We start from the raw sequence: 18,540 nt of genomic DNA on the forward strand, positions 1-18,540 counted from the left end.
TTGTTCTTCTTGAGGTATTATAGCTAGGTAGTAAATAGTCTTGAAGTTCATCCGTAGTTGATAACGCTACATTCCATGTTGTTTCATTTTAAGACATGGCAAACATTTCAACAATTGGAAAATGCTGTGCAAATGGTTCCTTAATATTATTGTCACATAGAAACTTGATACAAGGTAATATAAAGCAAATCTGCTGCTCCTATTAGCACCCATTACCGAGTGTCACATGGCAATAATGACTTGCTGTGTGTGCAGATGCCAGAGTTACTGTACCGTTGAGTAATACAATTATATAGATGTGTGAATTGGTGCAAAACCAATTCTCTGGTATGATTAGAGGTAGAAGGAAATAAGTCAGTTTTCTGCTAATAACCCTATGGATTGTAAGCATCTAGTTTTCAGTGATTCCGTAAAAGCTGGACATATGAATTAGTCTCTGCTGCTAATATTTGCTCTTTATTACGTTTATGAAGTTTTGTAAAATGTGAGAATTTAATGGTTAAATAATTGATATATATTCATGGCTACCCTAAATGACAGTCATGGAACGAAGAATTTTGCCATCATAATTATTCACTATGGAATTCTTCAGACTCCCGAAAGAATTATTATTTGGACCCACTGTTTGAAACTGCTTGTTGCTTAGCAACTGAACCCATGGATTAACAAATCCATGTATCAACATTTTTGGGGAGATTTTAATGTGTCACCCACTTGACGTGTGTTGAGACATAATTCCAGCATCTCTGCTCCAGCACCTGAGAGGGGGATAAATGGCCATTACTCCCAGTACTAAAAAGGACTTTAAATAAATTAATGATTTATGTATGCAGTGCCTCACCAAGCCAGCATGTACCTTAAGAAAAACACACTCATATGACCCAATAACAAAATGTAGAATGGGCCCAACCTCCATTAAACGTTCCAACATACAGTATGTTTTAAGCTTTAAAAAAGTTAATGTTCACTTCTATTTTGTGCCCCAACTTTATAGGGCCAAATATCAACCACTTGCTTCCCCTCATACAGTAATGTATCCAACTCTCGCTGTCTGCAGCCACCACTAGGGGGAGCTCAGTGCATATGGATTTATACAACTACTATTGAACTCAATGGCAGCTGTAAAATCTCTATGAGCTCTATGAGCTCTTTATGTCAGGAAACAGAAGAAGCACACCAGTGCCAGGCCTCAAAGACCAAAATCTAATACCTTTCTCAAATACATATAATTATGAAAATGTAAGAAATACTGTTCAAATGTAGTCATAAAAGCTCTGGCCCTTTAAGAAAGGTAGAAAAGTTCAGCTGAAGTGTTTCTACACAGGCAGTAATATGCTGTCATAGTATCACAGACTGATCTGTGAGACTACCTGTTTCTGAACTGGGAAAATCTACTATGAGGGGGTGACTGTAAGTGTGCACCATGTGTATCGGGAAATACTTGCTTCATTCGTGATGTAGTTATATTGGCAGAGCAATGTAAATGGATTCCAGTGTATTATGGAGCAGCAGGAAGAGAATGAAGAGGCTAGAAGAAGCAGCAGCAGAGGTAAATCCTGTCATAGCTTTCTCCTCAGTGATTGCTTCTGACTCTGTGTGTATGTAGTAAGAGACGCCATTTAAAAGCAGCTGTGTCTTCCTCCTCTAGCAGATTAACTCTTTACAAGCAGCTGTCTCCTCCACCTCCTCTATTTTGGATGCATAATACACAGGGAAATCTTATTATATGGTTGATTAATAACTATATTCTGTATGAAGTATGGATTCTGACAGGGGAGGACATTTCTCACCTGATTTGCATTTCACCTATTTGTCACCCATTACCAAGCATTGGGGGAATTAATTCATCAGGTTTGAGATTCGCTGTTGGCAAATTAAATCCATTTGCATATTGTATGGCACTAGTATTTGTAGCGCCCATGGCCGCGGGCCGTCGGGTTCACTCACCTTCCGACGCCCGCAGCCATGGATCTGTGAGCGCTGGCCTCCGTCTCCCTCCTAGGAGATGCCAGCGCTCACTTCCGCTCCGTCCGGCCGGGTCCCGTAGGGTGCGCGCGCACGCTCGCGCCCGCTCTTAAAGGGCCAGCGCGCGCACATGAAAACAATTATCATTAACCCACGTGATTCCCTGCCCTATAAGAATGCCCCAGCCCTTCTGATCCTTGCCTGAGCGTTGTTAGTCTTTCCCTGTCTGTCTCGCAAATGGTCCCTTAAGTGTCTCCCATTCCAGCTGTTATCCGTGCCCTGTTACCGTTCCTGTATTCCGCATTGTTCCTGTGCCTACCCGTGTTCAAGTGTCATCTGCCACGTCAAGTGCCATCTGCCACGTTCAAGTGTCATCTGCCACGTCAAGTGCCATCTGCCACGTCAAGTGCCGTTTGCCACGTCAAGTGCCATCTGCCACGTCAAGTGCCATCTGCCACGTCAAGTGCTATCTGCTCATCGGATACTGCCCGCCACGTCTGGCGCCACTTTCCGCACCTGCCTCCATCCGTGCTGAAGCCACAGTCACCGTCCGGACTGTTTCAGGTACCTAAGCATTACTGTCTATCTTACTTTCACATAGACTGTGACCTGGTCAGCTGCCTCCCCGCTACGGCGGAGCAGCCTAGTGGGTCCACAAACCCAGTGACCGTGACAGTACGCTCAGGCTATGGAACCCGCTGGCCAGCCCAAGACCCCAGTACAGAAGATTCAGACAGAGATGCATGACCTACGCACTCGTCAGGATCAACTCCTTGAGGCGGTGAATTCTATTCTGGTCCGCCTGGATCTACTCGCTGTTCCACCCCCGGTTCTTCCTCCAGAAGCTGTTGCCGTGCCACTGCCTGTTGCTCCCCCTGTTTGTTCCGGATCCTCAGTTCCTCTGCCTCTCCCTCCTCGCTATGACGGTGACCCCAGAGCATGCAGAGGATTTCTCAATCAATGCACGGTGCATTTTAGGCTACGGCCTCATCTCTTCCCCTCTGAGGAGGCTAAAGTAGCGTTCATCATCTCCCTCCTCGCTGGCAAGGCCCTCGCATGGGCAAACCCAATCTTGGAGCAACAAGGACCTGTATCCGCGGACCTTGCCTTGTTCCTGCAGTCCTTTCGTGCCGTGTTCGAGGAGCCGGGTCGAACATCCTCTGCCGCAGCCACTCTGTTGACCCTCAAGCAAGAAGGCTCCACAGTAGGGGAGTATGTGATCTCCTTCCGTACCCTAGCAGCCGAGCTGGCATGGAACAATGAGGCACTGGTGGCGACCTTCTGGCAGGGACTGTCCTCTCACATCAAGGACGAACTGGCAGCCCGCGACCTTCCTTCTACCTTGGATGCCCTCATCCTGTTAGCCACCATGGTTGATATGAGAATCCGGGAGCGCTCTCAAGAAGTTCGTCAGGAGAGCCGGGCCCACAGACCAGCACCCCCTGCCCAGAGACCACAATTGTCCACTCCTAGTGCGCTACCTGAGGAACCCATGCAGGTAGACAGAGTCCGGTTATCTGAACAGGAGAAGCAGCGCAGACGCTCCTCTGGACTTTACATGTATTGCGGCCTCAAGGGTCATTTCGTGCGTCAATGCCCACAGAAACCGGGAAACTCCAGTACCTAGGGTTGGTTGGAGAGGCAACTCTAGGTGGAACGTCTCCAAACGTTAAAACCTCTTCCAAATTATCGATACCTGTGGCCATCGTCACCGGACAGGCATCACATCCTTCCTCCGCCTATCTTGACTCTGGAGCGGCTGCTAATTTTATCCACCAAGATCTAGTGAATCGGTTTCAACTACCCACAGTCCGTCTGGAGAGACCCCTGGCAGTTGCCTCGGTGAATGGTCTACCGCTGCCTGATCCAATCATGCTCATCACTGAGCCGGTGACATTACGGGTCGGAGCTCTTCACTCAGAACAGATCTCCTTCCTGGTACTACCCAAGGCTATCAATCCTATCCTGCTGGGTCTGCCATGGCTCCGTCTACACGCCCCGACACTCGATTGGAGTTCTGGAGAAGTTCTTCAATGGGGTTCCAGATGCCATAGCCATTGCCTGTCACAAGTCCGTCCTGTTGTGCCCCCTCTGACTCAGTCACTCTCCGATCTACCTTCTCAGTATGTCAGTTTTGCGGATGTCTTCTGAAAACGAGAGGCTGAGACGTTGCCTCCACATCGGAGTTATGACTGTCCCATTGAACTGGTTCCCAATGCTTCTCTTCCCCGTGGACGAGTATATCCTCTCTCCTTGCCAGAGACGTTATCAATGTCAGCCTATATCAAGGAGAACTTGGAGAGGGGTTTTATTCAAAAATCTTCCTCCCCGGCCGGGGCAGGATTCTTCTTCGTTAAAAAGAAAGATGGATCTCTCCGACCCTGCATTGACTACCGTGGTCTCAATCAGATCACGGTCAAAAACAAATACCCGTTGCCACTCATTTCCAAGCTGTTTGATCGCATACGAGGAGCCAAAAAATTTTCCAAGCTAGATCTGCGGGGGGCCTATAATCTAATCCGCATTCGCCGGGGTGACGAATGGAAGACGGCATTTATTTAACACCCGCGATGGGCACTACGAATACCGATTGATGCCCTTCGGACTGTGTAACGCTCCCGCAGTATTTCAGGAGTTCGTTAATGACATCTTCCGAGATCTCCTCTATACGTGTGTTGTAGTTTATCTCGATGATATTCTAATCTTCTCCCGAGATCTGATGACCCATCGGAGGCACGTTCGTCAAGTTCTTCTGCGACTAAGAGAGAATCGGCTGTATGCCAAGTTAGAGAAATGCACATTTGAAAAGAGGTCTCTGCACTTCCTGGGCTATGTCATCTCGGATCAAGGCCTTAAGATGGACCCTGAAAAGTTAAAGTCTGTCCTGGAATGGCCACGTCCTCAAGGCCTAAGGGCCATACAGCGGTTTCTGGGTTTCGCCAATTTCTACCGGCAGTTTATTCCAAACTTTTCTTCTCTGATGGCCCCCATCTCTACCCTTACCAAGAAGGGTGTGAACGCCAAGGTGTGGACTCCGGAGGCAGAGTCCGCATTCATTACCCTCAAGAAAGCCTTCACTTCAGCTTCGATCCTCCATCACCCTGACATATCTCGGCAGTTCTCACTGGAAGTGGACGCTTCCTCTGTTTGGTGCAGGCACACTTCTGTTCCAGAGGAGCTCCAAAGGAAAGGCAGTAGTGTGTGGCTACTACTCAAGACTGTTTTCCTCTGCTGAGCGCAATTATTCCATTGGAGATCGGGAGCTACTGGCTATCAAATTGGCCCAGGAGGAGTGGAGACATCTTCTGGAGGGCGCTGCTCACCCCATCCTGATCTTCACCGACCACAAGAATCTCACTTACCTTCAGTCCGCTCAAAGACTGAATCCTCTTCAAGACAGGTGGTCACTGTTCTTCACCCGTTTCCAATTTCTGCTCCACTACCGTCCCGCGGACAAGAACGTGAGGGCCGATGCCCTGTCCAGATCATTCTAAACGGAAGACACGGTGGAGTCCCTTCAGACGATCATAGACCCATCCTGCGTTGTCACCGCCAATCCTCTGCAGCTTAGAAATATCCCTCCAGGGAGAACTTTTGTTCGGTTGGCTGACAGAAAAAGGATTCTCCGCTGGGGACGCAGTTCTAAACTGGCTGGGCATGCTGGTGTCCGTAAAACCCAAGACCTGGTCACTCGTCACAACTGGTGGCCCACGCTACCTAAAGATGTTCTGGACTTTGTCTCTGCTTGCACGGTGTGTGCCTCTAACAAGGTGGCTCACAGCAAGCCAGCCGGCCTGCTTCAACCCCTGCCTGTACCCAGTGCCCCCTGGCAGCACATCACTATGGACTTCGTCACGGACCTTCCTCTCTCAGCAGGATGCAACACCATCTGGGTGGTGGTGGACCGGTTCTCTAAGATGGCACATTTTATCCCGCTAACCGGCCTACCCTCTGCTCCTCGACTGGCAAGCTTCTTCATTCAGCTCATCTTCCGCTTGCATGGCTTGCCTCTTCACATTGTGTCCGACCGGGGGGTTCAGTTTACCTCCAAGTTCTGGAGAGCCCTCTGTAAACTCCTGGATGTGAGTTTGGACTTTTCCTCTGCCTATCACCCCCAGTCCAATGGGCAAGTTGAGAGGATCAACCAGATCATGGAAAATTACCTCCGCCACTTCATCTCTTCACAGCACGATAACTGGGTACAGCTTCTACCATGGGCGGAATTTTCATATAATAACCACACAAGTGAGTGCACCACCTCCAATCCGTTTCACATCGTGTACAGTCAACATCCCAGAGTTCCTCTTCCAGTGTCGACTTCATCTCAGGTACCCGCTGCTGACTCTGCATATGGGGACTTCCTGCAAATCTGGCAACAGACCCGGTCCTCTATTTTGCAGGCGGTAGATCGCATGAAGCGTAAGCCAGATACCAAAAGAAGAGAGCCGCCTCAGTATTTTTCTGGAACTAAAGTCTGGCTGTCCTCTCGAAACATTCGCTTGAGGGTGCCTTCATACAAGTTTGCTCCCATGTTCCTTGGTCCCTTCGAGATCCTGCAACAAATTAACCCTGTTTCCTATAAGCTGCGGCTGCCCCCTACCCTCAGAATCCCTAACTCCTTCCATGTGTCCCTCCTGAAACCAGTGGTCCTGAACCGCTACAGCAAGACCTCTAGTTCCACAGTTGCTTCCAGCGGTCCTTCTGATGTATTCGAGGTAAAGGAGATCCTGGACCGCAAGAGAGTAGGAGGAAGGACTTTCTATCTGGTGGACTGGAGAGGGTTTGGTCCTGAGGAGAGGTCCTGGGAGCCAGAAGAGAACCTCAGTGCTCCTGCTCTTATTAAAAAGTTCCTCTCTCACTCTGGCCCCAAGAAGAGGGGGTGTAAGAGGGGGGATACTGTAGCGCCCATGGCCGCGGGCCGTCGGGTTCACTCACCTCCCGACGCCCGCAGCCATGGATCTGTGAGCGCTGGCCTCCGTCTCCCTCCTAGGAGATGCCAGCGCTCACTTCCGCTCCGTCCGGACGGGTCCCGTAGGGTGCGTGCGCACGCTCGCGTCCGCTCTTAAAGGGCCAGCGCGCGCACATGAAAACAATTATCATTAACCCACGTGATTCCCTGCCCTATAAGAATGCCCCAGCCCTTCTGATCCTTGCCTGAGCATTGTTAGTATTTCCCTGTCTGTCTCGCAAATGGTCCCTTAAGTGTCTCCCGTTCCAGCTGTTACCCGTGCCCTGTTACCGTTCCTGTATTCCGCATTGTTCCTGTACCTACCCGTGTTCAAATGTCATCTGCCACGTCAAGTGCCATCTGCCATGTTCAAGTGTCATCTGCCACGTCAAGTGCCATCTGCCACGTCAAGTGCCATCTGCCACGTTCAAGTGTCATCTGCCACGTCAAGTGCCGTCTGCCACGTCAAGTGCCATCTGCCACGTCAAGTGCCATCTGCCACGTCAAGTGCCACCTGCCACGTCAAGTGCTATCTGCTCATCGGATACTGCCCGCCACGTCTGGCGCCACTTTCCGCACCTGCCTCCATCCGTGCTGAAGCCACAGTCACCGTCCGGACTGTTTCAGGTACCTAAGCATTACTGTCTATCTTACTTTCACATAGACGGTGACCTGGTCAGCTGCCTCCCCGCTACGGCGGAGCGGCCTAGTGGGTCCACAAACCCAGTGACCGTGACACTATTTGCACACTATATAACTGTCATTTGTACCGTGTATGGTACTATTAGTTGTACAGTATATGGTACTGCTTTTTTCACAATGTATGGTTTTGCTTATTTGCTGAATATGGCAAAAAAGGAAACAAAATGTCCTAGTGCACCCCCAGTTATCAGGAAACAACAATGTACCAGTGTACGTATCTTAAAGTATAAGCAGAGGGCATTTTCATTACAACTTTTAAAATTGTTTTATTGGCTATAAATGGAGTGGGTAAACTTATTCAGTATCATTGGCATTATTTAAATAGAACAGAAAAATTCAAATATGTTGGATAACTGGAGTTTACAGTGCACAACCCTAGTTATAAATGGTGTTCTTATACTGTAAGGAGACATTGCTTTAGGAACAGACATGAAACACAAATGATGAGGCATTGCAAAATAACCCCTTCATTTATCACTATTAAAGGGTAACTAAATGTTCAACAAACTTCTGACATGTTGTAGTGACATGTCATACGTTTTGATTGGTGGGGGTCCGAGCACTGAAACCCCCACCAATCGCTAAAACGTAGCAGCAGAAGAGCACATGTGAGCGCTCATCCGCTTCGTTTTGTTCTGCCTTTTCCTGCAAATTAATGTATCGGAGTACGAGCTCAATAGAATGTTTATGAGCCCGTTCTCCGATACATTGGCTTTCCGGAAAAAGCCAAACCGAATCGAAGCGGCTGAGCGCTCACACAAGCATTTCTGCCGCTTCGTTTTAGCGATTGGTGGGGTCTCTGTGCTCGGACCACCACCAATCAAAACTTCTGACATGTCACTATGACATGTCAGAAGTTTGTCGAACGTTTAGTTACCCTTTAAGTACAACAGTGATCTACATGCAGCCGGGGTCTATAAAAGGTCATATAATGTTGGTCCTCGGAAACCAGTATTGTCTTAAATAAGTAATATTGCTCTAAATGATAAAAAAAAAAGGGGTTTTAGTGTTGCATAAACTGTAGAAGTAGCCAATTTCAGTTGCCTGCAAGTATTCTCTTTTCACTCAATTGCCTGGCTTAAGTAATCGTCTTTCCTACTGCAATCATTTTCACGCAGCCACTTCTGTATTCATACAACATAGTGAATGCAGCTGCTGATTTGTGAGCTACTGAACCTTAGAATGATCTAAATCAATAAAAAATCCAATATGATTATTTGCATAAGTATAGCTGTGACAGATGATGAATTTGGTCCCAAACTCATCATGCACAACGATGAAAAAATTCCCAAATCTCAATGTTTCGCTCTCTGCCTTGAATAATATCCAGAGACTATCATGCATGCTACACTTACACTAAACTGAAGTGTATAGTACTTACCTGGAAGCAGAATGTATTATTCACACAACTCCATGGGATTAAATTGAAATGACCGTAGTATTGATTTTGGGATGGTTTAATTTATCAGAATATATCTACAAAATAAATTGTAAATGAAGTAATTATTAGGAGTTTGGTCTCTTTACTGCTCTGTTGCCAATGCTGTTATAAATTGTTGTTTATCCTGGCAGCTACAAGTAATTTTCTAAGTGATAATGCACTATATCAGAGTTAGAATTGTGCAGTGAAATTTATTTGTTTGCACATTTTCCACTAGTTTGCATTATAAATAAAAAAAACATTATGTGAAAACACTTTTATTATTACCCCGGTTTAAAGAAAACAAGAAATTTAGACATCTACATATGTGCATGTTTGAATTGAGTAGCTCTACCCTATAGGAAGGGAATACGCAAAAAAATTTTTATGGAGATATGGATATCATAGAGAAGGGTTCTTCTACCCAGAGTGGAAATCTAGACAAACAGCTCCCAAATCTGGTGGACATGGCGCAACCGTGTATTATATGACCATCCTTTTATTTAAATGGGTGCCAAATAATATTACATTTCTCCTAAAGCAGTTACTGCCATCTGGGCAAGGCCTTCTCAAAATAAAGCTGCACCCAGCGGTCAGCTGTTCACCCGCAATCGGTTGTAATTGTCAGTGGTTGAATAAGCGGTATCAACAGCGATCAGCTGGGTTTGTTCTGAGAACGGATTATCTAAGTACAATAACCCACATGGACACATAACTACCAGGGTAACAGGCATAGCAGCTGCTATGAGGCCCGAGAACAAGGGGGGGGGGGGTAATTCCACTAAGAGGTAAAGTGCAGTTAGTGATGACTACGGGTGATTAAAGGGGTGTATAGCACTAACTGGGGCCTGATTCCAATTTTTACAATGAAGCCTCATGGTAACTTGTATCCCTGCTATTTGCATTATCCCCTTATTATATCACTATTTGCATTATTCCTGTGCTATGACATCACTGCATTATCCTTGTACTGTGACATCACTGTGTGCACTACACTTACAGGGTGACATCATTATGTGACATTTTTGTGTTTCTTATTCCTGTGCTATGATATCATGTGCATTATTTCTGTACAGTGACATCACTATATGCATTATTCTTATGTTGTAGCATCACTGTTTCTATAATTACTGTGCCGTAACTTTACTGAGTAGCTAATCCTTGCACTGCGATGTCACTGAGCGCATGATTCCTTTGTTGCAACTTTATTAAGTTGTTTATCTTCTACTCTGTAATTTCGATGTATAATAACCTTTTTGGTGTCTCACTTTGCGTATTATGCCTGTGCATTTGGGGGAGACAAAGAGTGGAGACCAAAATAATCAGACATTTTTATTTTCTGATCTTGCTGTTGAAAGTAACCATGGTAAAGTAGGGCCATATTCTGAGTTTGCTATGGGACCTAATGGTAACTTGTTATGCTACTGACAACCCCTTTAACACTGTGTATATTATGTAAACTAAATAAAGTTAAAAATCTGACAGTTACCCATAGACTAAAATTTACACTGCACTCAGTAACATATCTGACATAAGGCGAGTTTAATTTTTGCTTCAGGCGCCACCGCTTACTGAGAAGGCAGGTCGACGCCACCATTGACATTCTGTGAAATAAAGTACCCGCCTAAGACGTGCCGCTTTTTGGGCTAGTTCTGCCTTTGTGAGGAGGTGGGGGTGGCAGTTTATGAATGTCCTGCACTGGTGGTATGTGCAGTTTGGTGCTGTACTTACCTTCTCAGTAAGCATTCCCTTCTCTGCTGCAAAAGAGAAGGGGATGCCAAGTCAGAAGATGACGGCAGCACTGGGCGACACATACCAAATTTAAATAAAGACAGGGCTGCATTATAAGGCTGAACATAGGGGTCTCCCGCAAAATCTCTTTGTAAACAAAGTTGCGTAACTGGTAGTTAAATTGTTTGTGAGGGGGATTTCAGAGCTCCCCACAAGTGCAGAACCAGGACCACTGAGGGGCATCAATAGACATCAGTAGGAACCCAGAGCCAACAAGGAACAGGCTCAACATGTGTGCCTGCTGACATCTACTGATCCATCCTCCTTATTACCCACCCCACACAACTACCTCCATACTGCTCCTCTCCGCACACTCACACAATAAAAGGCTAAGTGGCCATTGTGTGTGCTATATATGTGTGTGAGTGTATATATGTCTATATATGTACAGATGTGTTCACACTTACCTTTGTTTGAATTTGGTTAAGGACAATTTATCATTAAGCTAATTCAATAAAAAATTGCAACATGTTAGCAAAACCCTTGTCAGACTGTAACCCATATGACAACCACTGGGTGGCTACAAAAAGACAAATATAAAATAGATATCTTGTGACAGTCAGGTATGAAGCGTGTTCACTGTTCACCTCAGACAGCAGAACGGCTAGGTACACCCCTGACTGGATCATGATAATCTGTGAGTAAAAACTTGGTACATGTAGCATCACATGCTGTATTACATAAGAATTCATAGCATGGACCCATAAGGAATCCATGAGATGTCATGCAAGTTACGTGTACACAACATAGCCATGTGCATAGGCCCCAAAAATGAAATGATGGTCCTCTTGCCTCAGTGGAAGAACATTCTAGAAGTTTGAATGTGGTCCAATGAACTAATGGTCCTGAATTTTAGGACCATAGATAAAAACATTTTGGTCCTTTTTTTGTCAAACGACAACTCATTTTTTTTTTAACTTTATTAACCTGGTTATAAAAGTTAAGTGAGGGTCAAGCCTTTGGGACACTTGCTGTTGCCAAGAATGAGGGGCCTCAAATTCCTGTTGTTGGCCGTAGAGCAGGATGAGAATGCTCCATTCCCCTCTCAGAGATGAGTGGAAGCGTGAAAAGCGAGAAATATCTCACTGAGCTATTTCCATTGTTCCCATTTACTACCAATGGGAGTGTCCAAAAAAGCAGAAAGAGCACATCTCATTGACGGATTATAAAAGTAAAAAACGTGTTGTCATTGAAATGACCTTTAAACTTTAGTAATAAATACAGTCTATTTACACCTGTATATAAATATATGCTGGATATAAATGCTGTATCAAAGCACCAAATACTATTATCAGTTGTGAAATAGACAGAACAGATCCACCTGAGATCCATCTTCTTCTATCAGTAGATCATTCCTGTATGGGGTAATGTGTGTAAAATTTTAAACACACAAAGCTAGAGAATGGTAAATATACATTTATTATATTAGATCTCAAAAGTCATTGTCAATATCAGTGGAGTAACATGAAGCTCCTGGGCCCTAATGCAAAATCTGTAACAGGGCACCTTACTTACCATGTGCCATTTATAATACTGGGCATCGGGGTCAATACTGTAACTAGGACGGATGCGATGGGATACAAATTATTTCCCCATAGATCCTGCACATTACACACTTTTAATTATTCTTACTCCAGGATTTTCCTAAACCATACATAAACCTCAGGCATATATACGCTATGTGCAAAAAAAACAATATTTTTTTTTAATGCTGAACTCATTATATAGCCTTTTGAAAAGTGATAGCCTAAATCCATAACATATTACAGGTAAAATGCATTATTGGTTCTAAGGCCATATACAACTTGAAAGGATTTTATACAGTGTATACAAACATCTACGGTTATATTCTTCCCTGTAGAACATTCACATATAATAAATAGCTGTTTATTTATTTGTTGGGGGTGTTAAGGGCTGACACAAGGACTAATGGCATCAAAAATGTCTACACTCCACTGAAGCATCTTGAATACAAATTATTAACATTCTCTGACTTTCATTTGACTTTGCATTCTGTTAGCAAATAAAATATCTAAAGATATTTTATTGTCTGCCTGCTTACTGATAAAACACCTTTACACAAGCTCATTCATTCTCTGTTGTATTACAGACAATAAAGTGACACGTGACATTAATAGCCACGATCATATTCATCTTCATGATCTTCCATACATATTCTGCTGTATATACAGCTATATATCCTCGTGATCAATCTTAGTTTAATTGATTCCCACCATTAAGGGTATGTGCACACACACTAATTACGTCCGTAATTGACGGACGTATTTCGGCCGCAAGTCCCGGACCGAACACAGTGCAAGGAGCCGGGCTCCTAGCATTATACTTATGTACGATGCTAGAAGTCCCTGCCTCGCTGCAGGACAACTGTCCCGTACTGTAACCATGATTATACTACGGGACAGTTGTCCTGCAGCAAGGCAGGGACTCCTAGCGTCGTATATAACTATGATGCTAGGAGCCCGGCTCCCTGCACTGTGTTCGGTCCGGGACTTGCGGCCGAAATACGTCCGTCAATTACGGACGTAATTAGTGTGTGTGCACATACCCTAAAGGGAGACTGTAACCAGAAATGTAGCAAAAGGGTATTATAAAGTAGGCTCACGTGAATCTAACGTGTATTGCCTTTTTCACATGGGTGCCTCCTTTGCAGACAAAATCGTTGTATCTAATATATGCAAATGAGCATTTTGGAGCAATGAGGATGTCATCGTTGCTCTAAAATGCTATGTCTTCTTTCCCCAGTCCAACCCTCCCTCTCTTCTTTTGATTGACAGGGGCCAGGCAGTGTAAGAGCCGAGTTCACACCTGATGCCGTAGTCTCCTGAATGTGTAGGGCTCTACTTCATAATCGGCGCATGTGCAGTACTGCCAATTAAACCAGTAAAACGTCAAGGGTGTTCTGCGCATGCACTGAGCCGCACGTGCGTTCAGGAGACTACGGAGTCAGGCGTGAACTCGCCCAATACACTGCCTGGCACCTGTCAATCATAGAAATAAGGGATGGAGGGTCGACACCCCCCAAAATGCTCATTTTCTCTGCAAAGGAGACACACATGTGAAAAGGGTAATAAACGTTAGAATACCTCCGTACATACGGCATCTGATACAACATACAGTATCACAATTTTTTTGGGGCGGATTCATACGCATGTTCCATTTTTGCAAAGTTTGCATGTGCATATTTGTTCTATTACAGAAACGGCAAAAAAACTGTTATTTTTTAACAAAAAAACTGAATAAATACGGATGAAAAACAGACAACTCATAAAAAAATACCAAACAAAAATGGATACAATACGGAAGCAAAAACAAAATAAAGTGTAAAGAAAACATCCGTCTTGCGCAAACGTATTTGATCCATATTTTCATACGGAAGTTTAAAACCCTAAATCTGTTTGTTTCTTTTTGCATCCATCTTTATCCTTTATTAAAGGGATTTTCCACTACTGGACAACTGATGACCTATCCACCGGATAGGTCATCAGAATATGATCAGTGCGTATGCGACACCGGGGTGCGGGTGTCGGATACGCACCGATCATATACTGATAACCTGGTCATCATTGGTCCAGTAGTGGAAAACCCCTTTAAGGTTGGTTTGAGACGGCTATAATAGGGTTGATTGATTCCATTGAACCGAAGACAGGTCAACACAGAATCTAAAACAAAATTATGCAAATCTACGCCAGCTCATAGCTATCGTAGATTGGACTCTCTGGCGCACAGACTGCCAGATGCTCCTAATTTATTAAAATGAGATGCATTTTACTCCAGCTTTCTTTATATTTAGACTGGCATATGAAGTTTTTATAACCCCCCCCCCCTCATTCTACAGCTGTACAGGCTCTCTGCACACATCTATGCCCTCTACATGAATCATTGGGGTATATTAAAATGGGGCAGCTTTTTTTGCAGCATTTCTTTGCCACCAAAAATCTGTTCCATGCATCTGAATGGGGATATTTCTGCAGCATGTGCATGCATTTTTACAAACCTCATTTAGATGTATAGGTCAGTCGCAGAAATTTGTGTAGAAAATATGCCAGAGGTGAACATTCTTATTCCAGCACTTGTTTTATGTCAGTAAGTACAACCTAACATATAAGCTTGTTTGCTTTAATGCATTGAAACAAAGTCCAGCAATCTTGTGTTTTATAATAAATCATATTGCATTTAATGTATCTGTCTCCAGGTGGCAGGCAAGATAAATTGATTATATTCTGCCAACTACTAAATTTGTATCTCATGTAGGAAATTAATCTGATGTAGGATTTTGATCGCTATAATAGTCTCAGATGGAATTTATAAATCCATTTATTTGCAGTTATATATATATTTAGTACTAACATATTACGCATATCAGTCCCTGTCCCCGGTGTGGCTCACATTCTAAACTCAACATTGAAATTGCAAAACCAAGAAGGAAATGTTTTGGAATTGTGGCAATCACAGAATCGATAGACATATGAATGATATGCAAATGTAAAAATAAATTGGAAATATTCAAAAAACATCTTGATTTATTCAGTATCGAGTATGAGCAGAAATGCATGCACTTACACGCCTTGGTATGCTATCAATGAGGTTATTAATGCTTGTCTGAGGAATGTTATGCCACAATAAATGCACTTGGACGTGCAAATCATAAAAATTGGCTGCTGCCAGCTCCCCTTGCAATTAACGACCAATGACGTCCCAGATGTGCTCATTGGGAGGCAAGTCCGGAGACGCTGCAAGCCCTGGTAACATGCTTAGCATATCACAGTAGCACGTGCAACATGCAACCTGGCAATGTCCTATTGAAAAATGGCCGTGCCACTGGTTCCACGACCAAATCAATGTAACACCGAGCTGTTAGCGTATCTCAAATTAAGACTAGAGGGGTCTGGCTACCGTACATTATGCCACCCCACAACACATTCCTGGGAGTAGGACCGGTGTGACATTGCCTTGGGAAGGCCTCTTCATGGCGCTCCAGACCAATGTCTGGCTATCATTGTGTCCGACACAGACTCATCACTGAAGAGGATAGACCTCCATTCAAGCCTCCATTGCCGTTGTGCTGTGCACCATGATAGCCTTAGAGAGCGGTGGCATGTGGTCAATGGAACACCTGTAGCTGGATGTCTGTCTCACAGCCCAATGTCGTGCAAACGCCTTCTAATGGTTTGTGTCAACACTGGTTGCCGCCCTAGGCTTGAGATGTAAAGTCAAATTTCACTTGCAGTACAGAATTGATCACTATGCGCCATTCTTCCAATCAGACAATCCGTCCGTGCAGAGGTTTGACTCCGCGCACCTCTTGCTATCATTCCTGTTCATTGTTGTTCTCCTAACCTCCGTTGAATAGTGCTGATATCTTGGCCCAGCCGCATAGCAATCTGCCGGAGTGATAAACCAAGGCCTTTTAGTTCAAGGATCCTGTTCCTCTCAGTTTGCAACAAGTGGCGCTAACTGGCATGTTGACGAGCAGGAGACATCACACAATCATCCCACATCACTTGATCCAGTTTTTGATGTTTCAAGTAGCTAAAAATATTTTGCGTTCAATCTGGCTTTTATTCCCCTCCCACACAATTTGATCATTTGCAGATCTTAACGTCACCTGCTACTTCCTCGATTTGCATAATCTTACGGTTTATGCTTCTTATTGTTGTAAAGTCAATGTTGAGGAGTGTAATTGTCTACAGCATACACATATGAATGCAGAAAGATTGAACATTTATAGATTCTTTTGCCACCACGAAATCATAAAATAGTATCTTCCGCCATAAGTAAATATTATCACAGAGATTATGTGATAATCTCTGTGTAGAATATATAGTCGTGGAATTTTGGTATGAGGCCACTTTCACATGGCTGTCATATGGGTCCATTTTTGTGCATGTCTTGCAACTGCAATACCCAGACCTCCCGCACTTTAACGTATCCAAACTTAGATCACCATAGGGTTATGGCCTTCTGAAAGCTTCATGCACACGGTTGGATTATGGCACTGTTTGAATGGAGCTGTCTTAGAGCACCTATAGAAGTATCAATCAGACAAAAAAAAATGGGTCATGCTCCATTAGACACCTTATGTACGGAGCTTTTCTCCCCTAGAAGCAATATTACCCTCATATGCCACCTGATGGAGCATTGCACAGCAACACATTGAGTTCCTACACCTCTGTAGTACAGGAATCTGAGTTTCACCATATCGCCTCTGCTGTGTGTATAAGGCTTTATAGGTATTTTCTCACATGAGGATCAGCTTAAAGACCGACATAGGGGACCACACAACATGATCAAGAGCATCACAGTTTCCAGATGTCACAGGCTTTTCTATAGGCACGGGAGCCTACATGGTTCCATATTCTTACAATACGTGACTTGTATTCTGCATTCTGATGTGTGTGTGTGTATATATATATATATATATATATATATGTATACATATGTGTATATATATATATATATATATATATATATTGTACAATCATATATACCACAGCATGCTATGTCATATTTGTATTTTATAGGTTCCTAAAAATGTTAGTTCATTGCTTCAGCTTTGGGATTAAACAATTACAGACTACTTCTCTGAAGTGCACCTGTTGTCTGTATACTCACCAGAATAAAATGCAGTCTATTAATTCTCAAGAGACCAGTGGCAGGTGCAGTTAACCGTCCTCCAGATGGATGCTTTATTGGTAAGTTTTTGACCTTAAAGGAACATTTGGTCTAAATTAAGTTAAAGGAACATTCTTAAAGACGTGGATGGAGAAATAATTAGAAATTCAGACGTCATAGACTATTCTTGGGTAGCAAATTATAAAGGTCTATGAACATGGCATTTGTTGCAGAAATTTCTACAATTGTTCCATACATCTAAATGGGTTTGTACAAATCCATGCACATGCTGCAGAAACAACCCCATTCAGATGTATGGAATGGATTTTTTGCAGACATTTCTGCAATGATTCTGGCACATGTAAACTTGCCTTAAATTTGTGCTATAAGACAATATGGTTCATGCCTCGAAACACAATAGGCTGGGGCTCCATGGCGAGTGTATTCATGCTAGAACACAGTGCAATATCTTATCTACTGTAAGTCTATGGGATCTCAATATATTGCAAGTGCTATATCGCAGTGGATTCCTGGCCTTAAAGAGGACCTGTCACTAGGTCATAAAATGCAATCTGTTTATTCACTCAAGATGGCCTCAGATGAATGCCATTCTGAGACAATTCTGACCTATTCTTGCGGATCCCAATATCGAAAGACATCTTACACAATTCCCTTGTGTTTCGGCTCGTCGGTCACGTAATTTACGGGATCATATAGTGAGAAGCCACTATCAATCAAAGAACCAAAAATTCCCCTTTGGGACAAAAGGACCGAAATGGGGTTGCAGCCCATGTGGGCATTGCATTGCATGTCCAAATATTGAAAGAGCCACCACATTTGTGGATGCAAAAGGTGAGAAAACATTCAAAATCACTCACCACATCAATTGCACCACAAAGGCGGTCATATATTATGCAACATGTCCCTGTTCAAAAATATACATCGGCCTAACATCCAGAGAACTCAAAGTCAGAGTTAGGGAACACATGCGTGATATTGCTGGGGCTGAGTCCGTAGATTCTATAGACCAACTTAAATTAAAACCTGTAGCTCGTCATTTTAAAATACATCACGCATGTAA

This window comes from Rhinoderma darwinii, chromosome 2 (genome assembly GCF_050947455.1).
Source record: "Rhinoderma darwinii isolate aRhiDar2 chromosome 2, aRhiDar2.hap1, whole genome shotgun sequence".
NCBI classification, from domain to species: Eukaryota; Metazoa; Chordata; class Amphibia; order Anura; family Rhinodermatidae; genus Rhinoderma; species Rhinoderma darwinii.